Here is a 16,856-nt window from a genome sequence, read left to right as displayed (position 1 = left end):
GAAGTCGATCGCTAAAGCGAGATTGTCGGACGCGGTCGGAGGGCAAGTCGCGGGAGAGGGACGAGTCGCGGGGGCGGGACGAATCGCGGAGGAGGGAGTTGTAGCCGTGTTCATGTACGGCAGCGGTTTCGCCCAGGCCGAGACACTGGGCACCGGCGCCGGAACGAACGCTGGCTTAGCCTGCGACACCGAGGGTGCCGAGGCTTTGATGTCTGGGCCGGAAGCTCGGAGGCGGTTTTGGCGGGCGACGCGGCGATTTATTTTCGGGGCTCGGGGGCATCCGCGGTAATTTGCGGGGTGACCCTGTGTTCGACACAGGACGCAGCTAGGCGGTTCTGTCGCGGTTTTTTGATCGCGAGTGCATAGGGCCGTGGCGTGATCGCCTAAGCACTTGACGCATCGGGGGCGCGCGTGACAGTTACGGGAAGAATGCCCGTATAATTGGCAGTTATGGCACTGGCTAGGTGTGCCTTTCTTGTGTGGGGTTTCGACTGCGATTCCGGAAAGGCTACAGACCGTTCGGATGTTGAATATTTGCTTACCCTCGGGGGTAGGCTGGAGGGCGACGAGAACCATATTATATGGCTCCCTTCCGCGGCCTGTGTGCATGCGGTGTACGGAGTTAACCGGTAGGCCTTGTTCGAGAAGGTCGGCCTTGACGAGCTCGGCATCCAACTCTTTAGGGATGCCACGTATAACGGCACGGAGTTCGCGCTCCTCCTGGAGCGTATATGTGTGGAAACTTATACGCTCCTTACGGAGGTAAGAAGAGAGGGCCCTATGGTCGTCGGATGTTCGAACCTTAATTTGAATGCCGTTCGCGAGGTTACGGGCATTCGTAAAATTGATATTTTTGGCCTTAAGGGCCAGGGAAACTCGTTCCCAAGCTGCCTTCTCTTGAAGGATTACCGGGGGAGGGGTCTGGGCTTTATTTTGTGCCACCGGACGCGGCGACGGAGTGGCACGGGCTGGAGGCGCAACGGGAGTCTGAGGGCGGGGGCGCGACGCGTTCGCGGCTTTGCTAATTTTAGCGGCCGCGGGAGCTCGAGACTCCGCGGCACGCTTCTTACCCTTTTGCACCAGGGTGAATCCATCCGTCGATGAGGCGGGAGCGAGGTCGACCTCCATCTCCGAGTCAGAGTCGGAGGACGAGGAGGCGGGCGCAGGTGACCTACGAGTAGGTGTTTTGGACGGCGCGACGGAGGCCGCGGATGATCGCGCTGCTGGAACGGTGACCACGGCGGACGACGCAGCAGTTTTACTCGCCAGTATAGGCGACGCGGGAACGGCAGGCACGACGGAGGCTGCGGTGCTCGATGCAGAAGCTTTGCACGAAGGTACAGGCGACGCAGGAGCAGCGAGCTCGGCGGAGTCCACGAGAGGGCTCGCTGTGTGATCGGCCTTGAAGGCCTGAAACTCGGAAGTGAGCTTTGGGTAGCGAAGCCGGAGAAATTCCGCAAATACAGCGTCCATGATGTCTACGTGCCCAGGTGGGGCTACCCTGGGTCTTAGAAAACACTCGCCTTGCGGCGAGGCCCCAACTTCTCGGACCTGAGCGGTTCTATTGAACACAGGTGGCGATGCGGCACGATTACTGCAGGACAAAGAAAAATCACAACAAAACGGAAATAACAAAAAGAAACAAAACAATTAAACACTTCCAGGAAGACAGTTTGTCGGCAGATGTACCACGAACACAGAAATAACAAAAGGAAACCAAACAAATAAAAACTTCCAGGAAAAACACTTGGTCGGCAGATGTACCACGAACACAGGCCGCGCGAACAATGGCCGGGCTAACAAAAGCCGGGCGAACAAAGGCCGGGCGATCGAGTGGTCGATGAGCACGTCCGCGCGTGACGGGTGCCTCTATCGGAATGATCTAGGGCTCTGTACCAGATGGCAGTATGGGTACCAGAAAGCACATAATAAACATGAACAAGGAACACTCAGACTCATATACCAAAAATATATTTTTGGGATCAAAATCAGACCCCACGGTTTCCACTATAATCCAGTATGTAAACGTTATTTAATTCAATTATTCCATTTTGCATAACTATTTAAATTTGGGAAAAGGATTTAATGTTGTTACTTTAGCGGATTGATTCCCTTCTGCTAAATTATGTTCTAATTTGAAATTTATTAAGATCCATTTAACAAGATAACTAAATTGCTATTTGTCAAGTCGGTCAAGTTAGTTCACCAACCTAAGTTAGCAGTAAAGCCTTGCGGATCTCCAATTTAACTTGGCAATTTAACTCCAATTAACTTGTTGAAAGTTACTAGAGAATATTAAAATTTAATACAAACATACTATTTACCAAATCTAATGTTTGCGAATACTAACTTATCACTTTTAAAAATAGGAATCTTTAATGTTCTTTAAATAGTCCATTTTTATGTATTTCAATATTAATGGCATAAGTTTGCATTCAACTTTCTAGTTTGAGCAGTTTCATATTATAGTATACCTTTTTTTTTTTTTTTTTTATCCTACCTAAGCTGAGAGCCTTGAGAGGCTATTTCAGCGTAACCCTAACTTTTGTAAGTGAGCTCACGGGGCTCAAACCTGATGACGTTGCTAACACGAACCCTAGCAAGAGCCGTGCTTCGCAGAATCTACCACCGGATCGGAAATGCGACCCACTGAGAAGATCCGGCGAGAAACTCAGTGGGCTGTGTCTGAGAGTTAATTTACTCGTCGAGCCCTTCGTCGCAAGCGACGGGTTCGACGAGAACGGTGACCGGTGCTTGAAGTACCTAGAAGCACCGTTAGTGGATCGGGAGGATCCGAGATGACGTGTTTTGGGCGACGTCGACTGCTTTCCATTTTGTCCGCAGGATCGGGAATGTAGTTACCGGCGGCCACAATGAGAGGGTTCTCATGTCGTGCCGCTTTACCGAAGTGGATAGTATACCAGGTGGGCTGTGAGATCGTCCACCCATCAAAGCAATAAAAAAATAAAAAAATAAGTTTTAGTTAGGATCCCTAATTTTTTTTAACAAGAATATAGCCTATGTCACTCGGGGACAGTGTAGCTTCCAAACAGTGAAAAAAATTTTCAAATCGGTTCAGTAGTTTCGGAGCCTATTCAATACAAACAAACAAACAAATCTTTCCTCTTTATAATATTAGTTTAGATTAGTTTATACAAATCGAGACCTTAAGATAAGCAAAATAAATAATAGCACACAAATCAAGATAAAGCTGTGCTATTTTATTACTCATGTAAATTTATATGAAAGGTTCCTTGCAAGACAAACCCTATGATCCCAAATCACGTTCTAAGATCAACCACCACATCCTTCGTCACCGTCCTTCAACACGCTTGATAGCTCTTTCATCTATTCCCATCCAGACATAAGACGACTCCACACGAATATCCGAAGGCTATTCTTTAATGAATTATATTGTTTTACCTTTTAAATTATATATACAGCTTTGTAATTGTATGACGCCGACATACGGAAACTTATTACATATCACAATACATGTAAAATCAGAATCGATTTTTGAGCTGAAATACATTTAAAATCATCGTCATCTTGTTTTTTTTTATTGCTTAGATGGGTGGACGAGCTCACACCCCACCTGGTTTTAAGTGGTTACTGGAGCTCATAGACATCTGCCGCCACCCACATTGAGATATTAGTTCTAAGGTCTCAGTATAGTTACAACGGCTGCCCCACCCTTCAAACCGAAACGCATTACTGCTTCACGGCAGAAATAGCCGGGATTGTGGTTCCTGCCCGTTCGGACTCACAAGAGGTCCTACCACTAGTCGGTAGTTGTTTCTCCTTCTGTTCAACAAAGATAATACTGTTAGTTTCTTCCTTTCCTTTATCGTATCACTCTTGTCAGAGCGGTCGTGGTCGTCATTCAATATCATTGCTGTGGGCAGAAGCTATGCTTCTCACGAGCAATCGCCATTTATTCCGGTTTTTGATGAGCCTGATACACTCATGCAAACAACCTGCCACTGACGACTTGACTTGTTCGATCCATCCCATGGGCAACCTTCCACACGATCTGGTACCTTCTACTTTGCCTTGTACGACAAGGCGCTCTATGGGGTCATTTCTTATGTCCAAAAAATTATAGTACGCGTCCATGCACGAGCGCCGAAAGACGCTACTTAATGCCGAGTTCTTGAAGAATGGAGATATTAGTGCGACGTTTAGTCCATGAAATTCCAAGCATTCGTCTCTAGCACCACATCTCCAGAGCATCGACCTGTTAGTTTTATGGTACTACAAATACATAGACTTATTATCTAATACGTTCAGCACACGGTCATCTATTTGGCGAAAGGTATTAGACACAAACCGATTGCTGTGATTCGAACGGCCATTAAACTACTACGAGCAAGCGACCAGACTATTTGTAAAACGATTTATGTACCTACTTACAGTACCCTGCTACTAATGTCAGCACTTATCTTATATCGAAAGTACTAATGGATTTTTGCGTCATATTATTGTTAGGGTTCATTAAATATTACGAATACTTAAGCATTTTATGCAAGTAGTATAACTTCATTTATTTTTTATTTATTTATAACATTTCATGTAATATTTACATTGACACTTCAATGTCTAATTAAAAATCATTTTTTTGTATTTACGAGTATATGTGTATTGTATATTTGGCTTCTACGCTATCTTAAACCATTCTTCCGATTGAAATGTAACTTGCTACAGTTTCTGCTGCTTTACGGTTTGAAGGGTGGGACAGCCGTTGTGTAACTATACTGAGTTCTTAAAAATGATATCTCAAGGTGGGTGACGGCAGTTACGTTATAGATGTCTATGGGGTCCGGTAACCACTTAACACCAGGTGGTTCGTGAGCTCCTCCACTCTATTAAGCAATAAAAAAAGAGCATCAAATATCTGACAGTCAACCTGAATAGCTCATGCACATTGCATTTAATACAAAATTTATATTATAATTCTATTAAGTGTTTAATGAAATAAATGAAAAGTAGTCACCAATTATGTTACAGGCGTTTTAAAACGAAAACAACAATATGCGCGTTTATTCGAAATTAAACTTCAAAATTAAAGAAAACAACAACTTTTACAATGAAAATTCTTGATGTTATTTTACCCTTTGTGCGGTAAACGAAAGCCTGCGCTAGTTTCATGACGCATGATATAAAAGCCCCTGCTAACGCCTTCCTTAAAATGCTTAGTGATTTTATTATTCACAAAGGCTCTTGGTACTCCCTTAATGAAAGATAATCTAGTTGGCCACTTTAATCTTTGTCTCTTTTTGCTTATAAATAGTCAAAATGAATTACCAGGCTTTGAATGCGTCAACCGTCGCATTGTATCCACCATACCACATAAATAATATCCGATTTCAAAAATTGAACTAATGACACATATTATAATAATATGTATATGCGATTTATGAAGAAACATTAAAATAAGTGCTCTGAAAACTGGTGTCGTCGAAACATCACAGAAAAGCGATTTCAAAACCTATTTCGTAAAAATGTATTCCAACTTTGTGTTACTAAATGTCAAAAAGCCATATTGAAGCAACGAATAACATGAGCGTGTGATATACTATATAAAAATCTTTCCTTAAACTTCTGAAGGCAACAATTGCCGGAATTCCATAGACAAAAAGTTCCAAGATATTTTGCACTCTAAAAACATCACATTAGAAACAATATTCGCTAAACGCAAGCTTTGAACTCACTCAAGCAGCGAAGGAACAGGCATAAATCCTGGCCCGATAAAAAAATGTTATAAAACCTTCATGCTAAACCGCTTACCGTAAAAACGTAAAGACCGCAACTGATATTTAGGTACGCGTTTTCACTTAAGATAAAACCACTCCCGGAAACCGTATTTCACAAGATTAAGTCATCCCGGCACCCCCACTCTTTGTTTTAATCCTTGACGATTTCGGAGATTAATCGACCACAGCCGCTGCGAAAACTCGGACCAAAAGTACCAGCTTACTATGCGTATTTAAACACAACATAAGCGTTAATAATTTCGTAACAACTCATATACTTACGTACACAAAATATCCAACAGTGTCGATATACGAATGTCGTTTTTGTAACGAAATAAGCAAAAACATTAATAGATATCATTTATATTACCTTTACAGCCTACTGACGTTCACTGGTCGTAAGTTTCCCCAACTTTTTCCAATAATGGTATAGCTATCAGAAAATAATTATGGAAGAACTTTAACAACATTGACCGCACGTGAAGCGTCCGCGGCAGAAATAGCTTAGATGGCCACTGTTCCCGTATCAAGCGACTGGGATTTAATTGTGCGGTCAAGTGGTAGGATTTAGGACCCCACTATTTCATTCAACCACCCTTCTGCCTAATTCAGACACAAAGCAGTCAAGTTTAACTGTTTGAAAAGACGACCATCTGTTTTACAATACAATTGAAAATTAGAACTCATCCATGAATGTATGTTTAATGCCTATAGGCTCGGGTAATAAACACGACAAAATATGCGATAAGATGATAATAGATAAAGATAAGAAGTAAAAGAACATTCACATCATGCCACTATTGTTAATACCCTGATTGAGCATTAGCCAATATTAAATTTTAAGAATTATGTAACTACTTATTAAGACCATGGAAAAATAAGAACATTTTCCTTTTGTAAATGGTCTTGATTTGTAATTTTTACACGATTTGAACTTCGTACATAAATGTAAATCCAACAGACTGTTACTTTCTGCAGTTACCGTTAGTGTAAACTTTCGAGACTTTTATTGGTCTTGTGACATACTTAATGAATATGACACAATATATGAGCATTGTTTGTTAAGTTAATTTTCTTCTGTTTTCTTTTTGACATAAAGAAACACGTTTGTTTGTGGTCGAATCTCGAATTAACCTTATTTATGAATCAATTAGCTAACTCTGAAAATATTAACATGTTCGTATTTTAAAAATACCAGTTACCAAACGATGCACTTACGAATGAACCACATATTATTATGTTTAATTTATTTATACATATTGTATTTTAGAGAAATCGAACACCGCGGTACTCGAAATGACGAGTTCGTGTCTTGGATCACGTCATTTCCTTTATTTAACTACTGTAAATTAGAAGTCATTATTGAGATGTCAATTTTTTTTTAAAATATCCTTTTTCAGGCCGTCGTAATAGACTATCTGACAGTTGCTCGGATGCTGCTGAGACCGCAACTTCCATTTGAGCCTACTATTTTTTTTAAAGCATCGATGCGTGAATGAGCCTTTCGTCAAATTGATATTTCGTATACCTATAGCGTAGCTCATAGACATCACAGCGTGAAAACATCACCAACGTTGAGGCATGAGGTCCAAGTCCCATCTGTTTTGTACAAAGGTTATCCTACGCTTCAAACTGGAACGGATGACTGTGTCGCGGCAAAAACAGTCTAGATGGTGTTACCTAACTTGTTATTTAGGTAACGCTGACTTCAAACATAGGTATTAATTCACCCTATTACTCATCACATAAAACACAACATAAATGATAATCCTGATTTCAATTGTACTATAAACTATTTTTTCTTCCAAACTTAAATACATAATTTAATATAATACATAATAATGAATGCATAAACAACCCAAAACTAAATAACAAGCAGATTAAACTTCATTATAAGCCGTTAGGGCTGATCCTAATTATTAACGGTTTAAAATTAGTTACAATGTGTCACAGATAACAAACTTTATGTAATTCTCGCACGTTATAAAGTTTGACACAACATATTACATTCTGTAACTCGTTAAACATGCGTTATTATGAGAGAAACTCCATAATTAATTATTTATTATATAGCGTAGCGTTGTGTATATATTGTTCGATCTTGACTACAGGATTTCTATACATTTTAAGATCTTGTATAAAGTCAAAAGTCCTGCGGAGACGCTCAGACAGCAAATCCTACATTTGATATATTAGATTTAAAAACTATCACATGTTCTTCTTCATTTTCACTTTGAGAATACGGCACGACACGAAAACCCTGTTGTCGTGATCGCAAGTAATTACATACCTGATCCTGTAGACCGAATGCTAAACAGTCGACATCGCCCTAAACACGTTATTACGAATCCTCCCGATCCATTAACAGTGCTTTTGGGTACCTCAAGCACCGGTCACCGTCCACAACGAGCCAAGGGGTCGACGACTAAATTAACCCATAGACGCAGCCCACTGAGTTTCTCGCCGGATCTTCTCAGTGGGTCGCGTTTCCGATCCGGTGGTAGATTCCGCGAAGCTCTGCTCTTGCTAGGGCTAGTGCTAGCAACACTCCCGGCTTGAGCCCCGTGAGCTCACCTACACGTCAAGGCGAAGCTGAAATAGCCTCTCAAGGCTATAACAATAAGTAGGAAAAAAACTTAATTTTTCACCAGCTATCCTCCTTGTAACACATCATGAATGCTGACATCGTTTCTCGATCCTCAAGAACTTTGTTGCAACGTACATACAATCGAGCAATCTGATCTCGCCCTTGCAAACACGATAGCCAAGCCTACGAGAAATTTCAGACATTTTTTCGCGGGCACGCATATCATTCTTATTACGTATACGAAAAATAGAGCATATAAATACAAACGTGAGATCATACGGAGATATATGACGCAATACCAGGAGCGTTGTGTCAATAGTTCTACGTATATGAATGAAAAATAACGAAGAAAGCTTTGATGTATTTATACTCAGTGCTGTATATTGTTATCTTTTTATTTGGGAAGTACAGACTAGGTTCATAGATAAATAAATAATACATCTGATCCCGAACTAGTATTCCCTGTACTATGGCAACCAGAGACTCATATAACAAACAAACCTGTTTGTCGCACGAATGATTACGCGCGACCCTCGGCACAGTAGTCAGAAAAGGCTAACTATGCACTGCACCACCGAATCATTCAGATGTTCTTCGTGTTAATCAAGTTTCATTTTGTTACACGATGTTATTCTTCCATTACCGAAGCTGTTCACGGAAAGGTAAAAAATACTTACATAATGTAATACTGGTACCTTTTTATATTTAATTTAAATTAGGTTAGGTGCTATCGCCCTTCTTAATGCTTTCGAGCACCGCGTCGCTAGAAATAGAACACAAAAGTGACTATGATATTCTGTATATTAATTACAATAGATTCGACTATCTTCTATATAATATCATCGGAGCACCGCACTACAAAAAGCTATGGGCGAATAAACCTCAAGCAAGCAAAAAAACTTTAAAAAAGTTAGTCTCGAAAAATAATATTTTACCGGAATAAATTGAAACTGTCAAGATAATGACACCGCACTGGAATAATTGGTAGTGGTTCATAAATAACTTTTTAACTTTACTTTAAACTGAATAAGCTATTCATATAATGTGAATATGAAATAATTATTTTTGTTTTTTTTTTGTTTATTAAGAAAGATTGATGCCTTCTAAATGTGGTGCTGGTGGAGGATGTTGGGTATTCCCTAGACCGCGCGCCGCACCAATGTATTCATCCTAGCTCAGCTCAAAATCCGGACTAGACTCAATTTGCCTGCGAAGGATTCTTGAATACTTTGGCCACATTGCAAGGAAAGACAGTGACAACTTGGAGAAATTGGTGGTCACTGGAAAGATCGAGGGCAAGCGACCAAGAGGCAGGAGTTCGACCCGTTGCCGCGTTAGACGTACCAGATTCGTGCAGCTCTTGATACCACAGTGCACGATGCTCTTCACTCAGCTGCAGATAGGAACAGGTGACGGTGCATTATTAAAAACAAACTATTTCAAGGCCATGACCACGACCCTCAGTAATGAGGAAACCGACGCAAGGAGGAGATTAAGAAAGAAGCAAGGATTGCTGTTGGCCCGGAGGTCTTTTTAAGTTAACCAGGACAAGTAGGCCAGCACGAGCTCAGAAGAAGAAGAAGGGGTCGTCATACCCCCTCACGGGGGCATGGAACGGGCCTCGGGGCAAACCCCACTACCCGGGCTGAGACTCCCTACCACATAGGGCAGGGGTGACGTAGATGCAGGGAGGACTTTGGGGAAGGTACGCTGTTCGCAGCGTGCACGGCTGCATAGCATCGACAAAATGATATATAAATAAACATAATACGATGGGCTGGTCTGATGACGGCTCGATGCCCGTGGCGAAGTCACCCCGGCGCCGGCCGCTGTCCTCTGCTTCCTAATTGAATTTTTTTTTTTTTTTGTTTTTTTTTTTTTTTTTTTTTTTTCCTTACAACTAACTACACAACTAACTAAACTAACTAAAAACTAACTACTCTACTATATACATAAGCCAGGACAACAGTCAGCAACCGTGGGGCCCGCCACCGGGAGGGACCGATATAATCACTCCCCATAAGGGGGAGTGGTCCACCCAACGGGGGTGGGAAATGGGTCCCCATAAGGGGGCACCCCAACGACGTGGGGGGAAATGACGAGTGTGGACAGCTCAGTCCCATGGGGGCACTCATTATGAGCACTCCCATATCACTCCGATTAAGCCGACTATCTTACCATAGCCGGGGGTTCCAGTAGCTCCCTTGGTAGCGCCAGACCATCAGGTGGTCTAGCGTGCAAGGGAGCTAAATTGTGGAGATGCTCGTGGGGTCCACCGTCAGCCCGCTCGTAAAGATTACGAGCTAGCCTCCGGATGAACTCCTCGAGCGACTCCACATCCAGATCCCGGGCGATTACGACATTACTGACGTAACGCCCTGCTCCGGCTATCGTGCGAAGAGCCAGATTCTGCTGGGCCTGTAACTTCACCCGCGTGACCTGCGGGATGAGGTGATACCAGGCCGCAGCTGCGTACGTGATACGGGAACGGACATACGTCTTATAAATGCCGAGCTTAGTCCTGACCGGCAACCTGGAGGCCAACACCGGCCGGAGGAGGAATCTCGCGTAGCGAGCCGCCGCCAACGCCGACATGGCGTGGGCGGTCATCCTCAAACTCCGGTCGATATCGACCCCCAAGTACCGGACGCTGGATCTAAACTCGACATTAGCGCCACGGAGACTGAGCTGTCCCGGGACGACTCTTGTGCGGACCGGACCGAAGAGGATAGCCGCGGTCTTCCCCACGTTGACCGCGACCCTCCATCGGTCCAGCCACTGGGGCAGTAAGTCCAATAACCTCTGCATCCTCGAAATGGCCGCAGAGGGGAAGTTGGATGACGCGAAGTAGGCGCTGTCTTCGGCAAACAGCGCCAACTTCACGTCGGCTTCCCACGCTACGAGGTTGCCCTCGAGCGTGGGAATGTCGTTGGTGTAGAGAGCGTAGAGGAATGGTGCCAGGACGCTCCCCTGCGGAACTCCGGCCGTGACTGGGCGCACCGACGACTTGGCGCCCTCGACCGCGACAAGGAAGGATCTTCCCTCCAGGTACGACCCCAGCAATCGCACGTAGGCGTGCTGGAGGTCCGTGTTCTGCAACAGCTTGTGGATCAGTCCCGCATGCCAGACACGGTCGAAGGCCTTCTCGATGTCGAGAAAGACTGCGGCCGCCTACTGGCGCGCGTTGGTCCGATCTGCCAAGTGATGCATGACGCGGACCAATTGCAGCGTTGTCGAATGACCGCTACGAAACCCGAATTGCTCGGGTCTGTGAAGGATGTGCGGCGACACCCTTCTCAGCAGCAGCCGCTCGAACAACTTGCCCACGTGCGACAGCAGCGTGATCGGACGGTAACTGGAGGGATTTCTCCTGTCCTTGCCGGGTTTGGGCAAGGCGATAACCTTGCCCAATTTCCAAATTCCCGGGAAGTGTCCTGTGGACAGAATGGAGTTGAACAGCCGTGTCATAAATGACACGACCGTTTCAGGGAAGTGGAAAAAAGCGAGGGAGGGAATACCGTCCTCGCCCTGCGCCTTGCGCCTCTTCATCCGCTTGATGATGAGGCGCAATTCGCTGGGAGTGATGAGATCACCATCTCCCAACGGTGGCACCGGGGAGGAGAGTAGGCTTGCTACGCTCTCTTCCACCGATTGGTGGAATGCGGCCTCTGAGGGTGCAGAGTCATTAGGAGCGAACTGCCGCTCCAGCATTTCGGCCAGGATGTCGGCGCGGGCCTGAGCCGAGAAGCATCGGTTGCCCCTCTCGTCCACGAGTGGACAAGTCGGGGCAGGCCGATTTGAGAGCTGGCGACAAAGCCGGTGGAGGGATACTGAGGAGGGGTCCTCGCGGGCCTCCTCGATCCTCTCCTGCCAGGCATAGCCCCTAAAGGTGCTAATCTTTGTCGCCAGCTCCGCTTCCAGCTCATTAAGCTCGCGCTTTATCCTGGAACAACGAGTTGTCGCCCAGAGTCTCCTCAAGCCCCTCTTCCGGCGAATAATCGCCTTCAGATGGGCCGGGAGTATACCTCTGGGCCCGCCGCTAGGCACAAGAGTCGTCGCCTGGTCGATCGCTCCCCTGATGGAGTCAACAAGGCGGGTTGCCGCATCGTCGACCCCATCAGGGGTGTTGGGGTCCTGAATCACGGGAAGGTCGACTAGTCGTCTCTTAAAGAGCTCCCAGTCGACCTTCGGTCGTAGGGGCGAGGTCGCAACCCGGGTGAGCCCCATTCCCAGTGTCACCAGGATAGGGAGATGTGGGGTACCCAGGTCGTACAGTGCCTCGATCGTTACGGGGCACCGTAGCCCCTTGTGCACACACACATCCAGCACATCGGGCTGATAGCGCGCGGCGGTCGGGATGTGTGTGGGTTCGTCGGGGCCGACCACAGAGTAGTCGCCCCTATCGGCATCTTCTAAAAGCCGCCTGCCTACTGCTGAGTTAAGTCGGGAGCCCCACGCGACGTGCTTCGCGTTGAGGTCCCCGACCAGCAGAGCTGGGCGGCTGTCGTGATTCAGGGCCCGTCTTATGTCCTCAGGGTGAAATTCAGGCCCCGGGGGTCTATACGCAGCATAAATCCGCATATCTCCCCCCGAGGTGTGTACCCTCACACCGACTGACCTTGTCGATGTGAAGGACAGCAAATCCAACTGATCATGCACCACGTCCCGCCTGACGAGGGCCGCAGTGCCCCTGAACGGCCGCCCGGCAGGGGTAAGCTCGTCACGTCGGTACATGAAGTAGCTGGGAATCCTGAACGCATCCTGAGGACGTAGCTTGGTCTCGCCCAGGAGCACAACCTCTGGGTTATACTCCCGGGCGAGAACAAGCAGGTCGTTCTTTCGGGACTTTAACCCGTCGGGGTTCCAATAAATGATGCGCAGCTCTTGGCTAGCCATTGAACTGCGCAATCATTCGGTAGAACCCCGACAGGAGCGCCCCGAAGGGACTGGCTCCCGAGGCGATCTCACGGATTACTCCGGAGATCACCTCGGACAATTTCTCCCACAGTGTGAGCAGTCATGCAGCAAAGCCGGCAGGCTGGGAGGCCTGTCGACCGCTGCGGCGCTCGCGCTGAGGGCGGGGGGGAAGGGGGGGCTGGCTGTTCATATTAAAATTGTCTTCGGCCAGATGGGCCCATGGCAATGGCAGATTGGAGTTCGATGTTTGGGCAGTACGGGAGGCCTCGTTGACCTCCATTGTCTCAACGATAATTTGGGATTGTTCGAGAGGTACAGCATCAGTCGCTCTGATGACTTCCTCTCTCTCTCGTGCTTCTTGTTTTTATCTTTTTTCTTTTGTTTTTTCTTTTTGTTCCTATTACTATTTTTTCCGGGTGCAGGACCGCCGGTCGGGCGAGGTGTAGGTGTGACACCAGCGGTAGTGCGACCACGAGGAACGGGAATGGGTTTATTTGTCCGCCGCGGCCGGTTGGCCTGCGCCATCAACGTGGTCGCTGACGGCTCAGCCTCCACTACCACGGCGGACGGAATGGAGTTTCGAGGGGGAGGGGCCGGGGGAAGGGAAGATTTCCCTTTCCCCTTCCCCTTCCCCCTTACTATGGGAAGTACAGCCGGAGGAGCTGCACCCCCGGCTCGAGGCACCGGTGGCGCAGGAGGAGGGACGGTGACTCCCATCATCCTGGCCCGTTTGCGGAAGACCGCACACCGTCTGTCGACGGCGACGTGGTCCTTCCCACAATTGGCGCAGGAGAATGGGCCGTCCCTCGGCCTCGGGCAGTCCGCTACAATGTGCTCTCCGGCACACCTTACGCAGCGGACCGCGCGATGGCAGTTGTAGGATGCGTGTCCGAAGGCCTGGCAGCGATGACACTGCGCGGGCCCTCGGGTTGGACGCCATCCCTCAACTGTCACCCCCGGCAAGTACAACAGTTCGTTGACTGCGTACAAGCGGGCGAGGTCGTCCCTTGAGAGGTGGTCCAGGGCTACGTGAAACACGCAGCCCGGTCGCCCTCTCTGGGACCTGATGCACCTGGCATATCGAGCTGGGAATCCCAGCTCCTTCAGGACATTGCCTATTTCTGCCTCGTCGGTGTCGGCAGGGAGGCCCCGGACCGCCACCTTAGAAGGCATCTCCTCCGCCAGGGCATAACAGTACCATTTAATGGTACCATCCCTGGCAGAGGCCTCCGACAGGTAGGCCTGGACCGCCCTGTACTCCTCGACCGACGTCGGCAGAAATCTAAAACCGGCGACGAAAGGTCGCGCCGAGGGAGCTCGACCTAAGCGCTCCCTAATGGCCGCCAAATGGCGAGGCCAATTTGGGAGGGCCTCCACCATAATTGGTGGGTGTCGACGTAATACCTCCTGGGCACGACCCTTCGACCTCGGGGGAGGGGCTTTTGAGGATTGGGAAGTCCTCTGGGTGGTAGGAATACCTGGCCTAGCTGCCATGGCAGCGTAGGAGGTAGAAGGCTTGGGGTTTGTCGGTAAGGGAATATGTTGGGGTCTGGTGGACTCGAGGTCCATATACCTGGTGGAATCCAGGTTGCCTGCCGTGCCGCTTAGGGCGGGGGCACCTCGGGTTGAGTCCACCGGGATTGGGGATAACGTTGGGGAGGGAGAACGTGGAGGGGATCGTAGTTGCCTAAGGGCTGTCGCTGTCCTGGAGGGGACCCTAGGCTTCGGAATTGGCTTATTGGCTGGGATTGGGCTCCCAGAGGGGGACGAAGATCTAGACGTGGAAGGAGTCACGGATTCAGTTGAGGAATGATCAGTGGATGTGGTCGCACTTTCCTCTCCCTCCGATCTGGAGGAAGGACCCAGTCGCGGACGCTTATCCTTGTCGCTTGACGAGCCTCGGTCAGACTCAGACCTGGCCTTCTTCCGCGGCCGAGAGGGCCCGGAGGGATCGGTCAACGAGGGAAGATTACCTTCCCTCGGTCCGATCCTCGGGAACCCCTGGGCCGCGACCGAAGGCCCGGGCTGGCTGTCGAACCCGAGTCCCGTCAAGCTTGTACGGGTTGCAGGTGTTGGCTTGTGAATCGCCTGACGTCCCTTATTGGACGGGCCGGGTGTGCTGATTAACGGGGGTGAGTTCCCCGACGACATGATTTCCCTGGTCCTACGATGGATGAGTCATTGGTACTCCCGAGCGTTGCCAGTGGGTATGTTACTTTGTTAGACTGGGCTCCGGTTAACCGGCAATAAGGGATACTGCTATTATATAATTATAACTAAAGATAACAGAAGAGAGACTAACTAGACTAACTGCTCAAAATTAAATTAAAATCTACCGATAACTAATAAGTGCTAATTAATAATGAATGTACTGAACTAAATAATATAACTACACTTGCATCTGTACTCGGTCAGTGTTAGACAAGCGGTGAGTCCCGGTTCCGGTACAAACTAGTCTTTAATGAATCAAAAGAATTCAAAATAATCAAATTAATAATAATATATTAACAACCTATATTATACAAATGTACTTAACAAACAATAAACTTACCGGATTGTTGAGTAACTCTCTTTTACCAGCGAATTTCACTAGTAAAAGGGTCACTGAACACCCAACTATTGAAAACCTATACTAAAATAAAGTAAAAATAACAATAAAGAAACTGAAATAAAACAACAAAATAACAAGATAATAAATTAAATTAAATTAAATCAAATGAAGGAATAATTAGACGGGAACCCCACTAAATACTAACACTAACTTAATAAAACAAATCAGGATAACTCTAAATAAACAATGGATGGATAGACAGCATAGACTACTTATGAATGCCGGCCGGTGCGCCAGAATCAATGTATTAAAAATTTTAAACTAAACTATGTTAAACAAAATGTGATATTAAAAGTAGGTAGATGCAAAAGAAAAGGCAAACGTAATTTAATTTTCTTTTTTTTTTTTTTTTTTTATTGCCCTTGTAGGCAGACGAGCATACGGCCCACCTGATGGTGAGTGGTTACCGTCGCCCATGGACTTCAGCAATGCCAGGGGCAGAGCCAAGCCGCTGCCTACCGCTTAATACTCTCCACAAGCCTCGTTTGAAGAAGGACATGTCATAGCGCTCGGGAAACACCGTGGAGGGGAGCTCATTCCATAGCCGGATGGTACGTGGCAAAAAAGACCTCTGGAAACGCACTGTGGATGACCGCAGTGGCTCCAGGTAGTATGGATGAACTCTACTCCGGTGGCGGGCGGTGCGATGGTAAAAACGAGATGCCGGTATCATCTCGAACAATTCCTCAGAGCACTCCCCATGGAACATACGGTACAAAATACAGAGGGAACCGAAGTCCCTCCGCAGACCCAGAGGTTCCAAACGATCCGTGAGACCGGGATTATCGACAATCCGAACGGCCCTCCTCTGTATGGAGTCAAATGGAAGAAGCTGGTATTTGGGAGCCCCGGCCCAGAGATGGGAGCAGTACTCCACGCGAGGCCGGACTTGTGCTTTATAAAGCAAAAGCCTTTGTCCAGGCGTGAAGTACCGCTTCGCTCTGTTGAGGACTCCCAGCATTTTGGACGCCAACTTGGCTTTGCCTTC

At 47.1% G+C, this 16,856-nt stretch overlaps 1 protein-coding gene across 1 annotated transcript in view; it reads left to right on the top strand.

Annotated features, from left to right (window-relative positions):
* LOC101747146 (ubiquinone biosynthesis O-methyltransferase) overlaps positions 1-16,856 on the top strand; it is a 222,227-nt gene that overhangs the window by 112,398 nt on the left and 92,973 nt on the right. The window lies entirely within an intron of this gene.

The sequence above is a fragment of the Bombyx mori genome, chromosome 23 (genome assembly GCF_030269925.1).
Source record: "Bombyx mori chromosome 23, ASM3026992v2".
Taxonomy (NCBI): Eukaryota; Metazoa; Arthropoda; class Insecta; order Lepidoptera; family Bombycidae; genus Bombyx; species Bombyx mori.
Note: the sequence above shows the minus strand (reverse complement) of the source record. Positions and strands in the feature narration are given on the sequence as shown.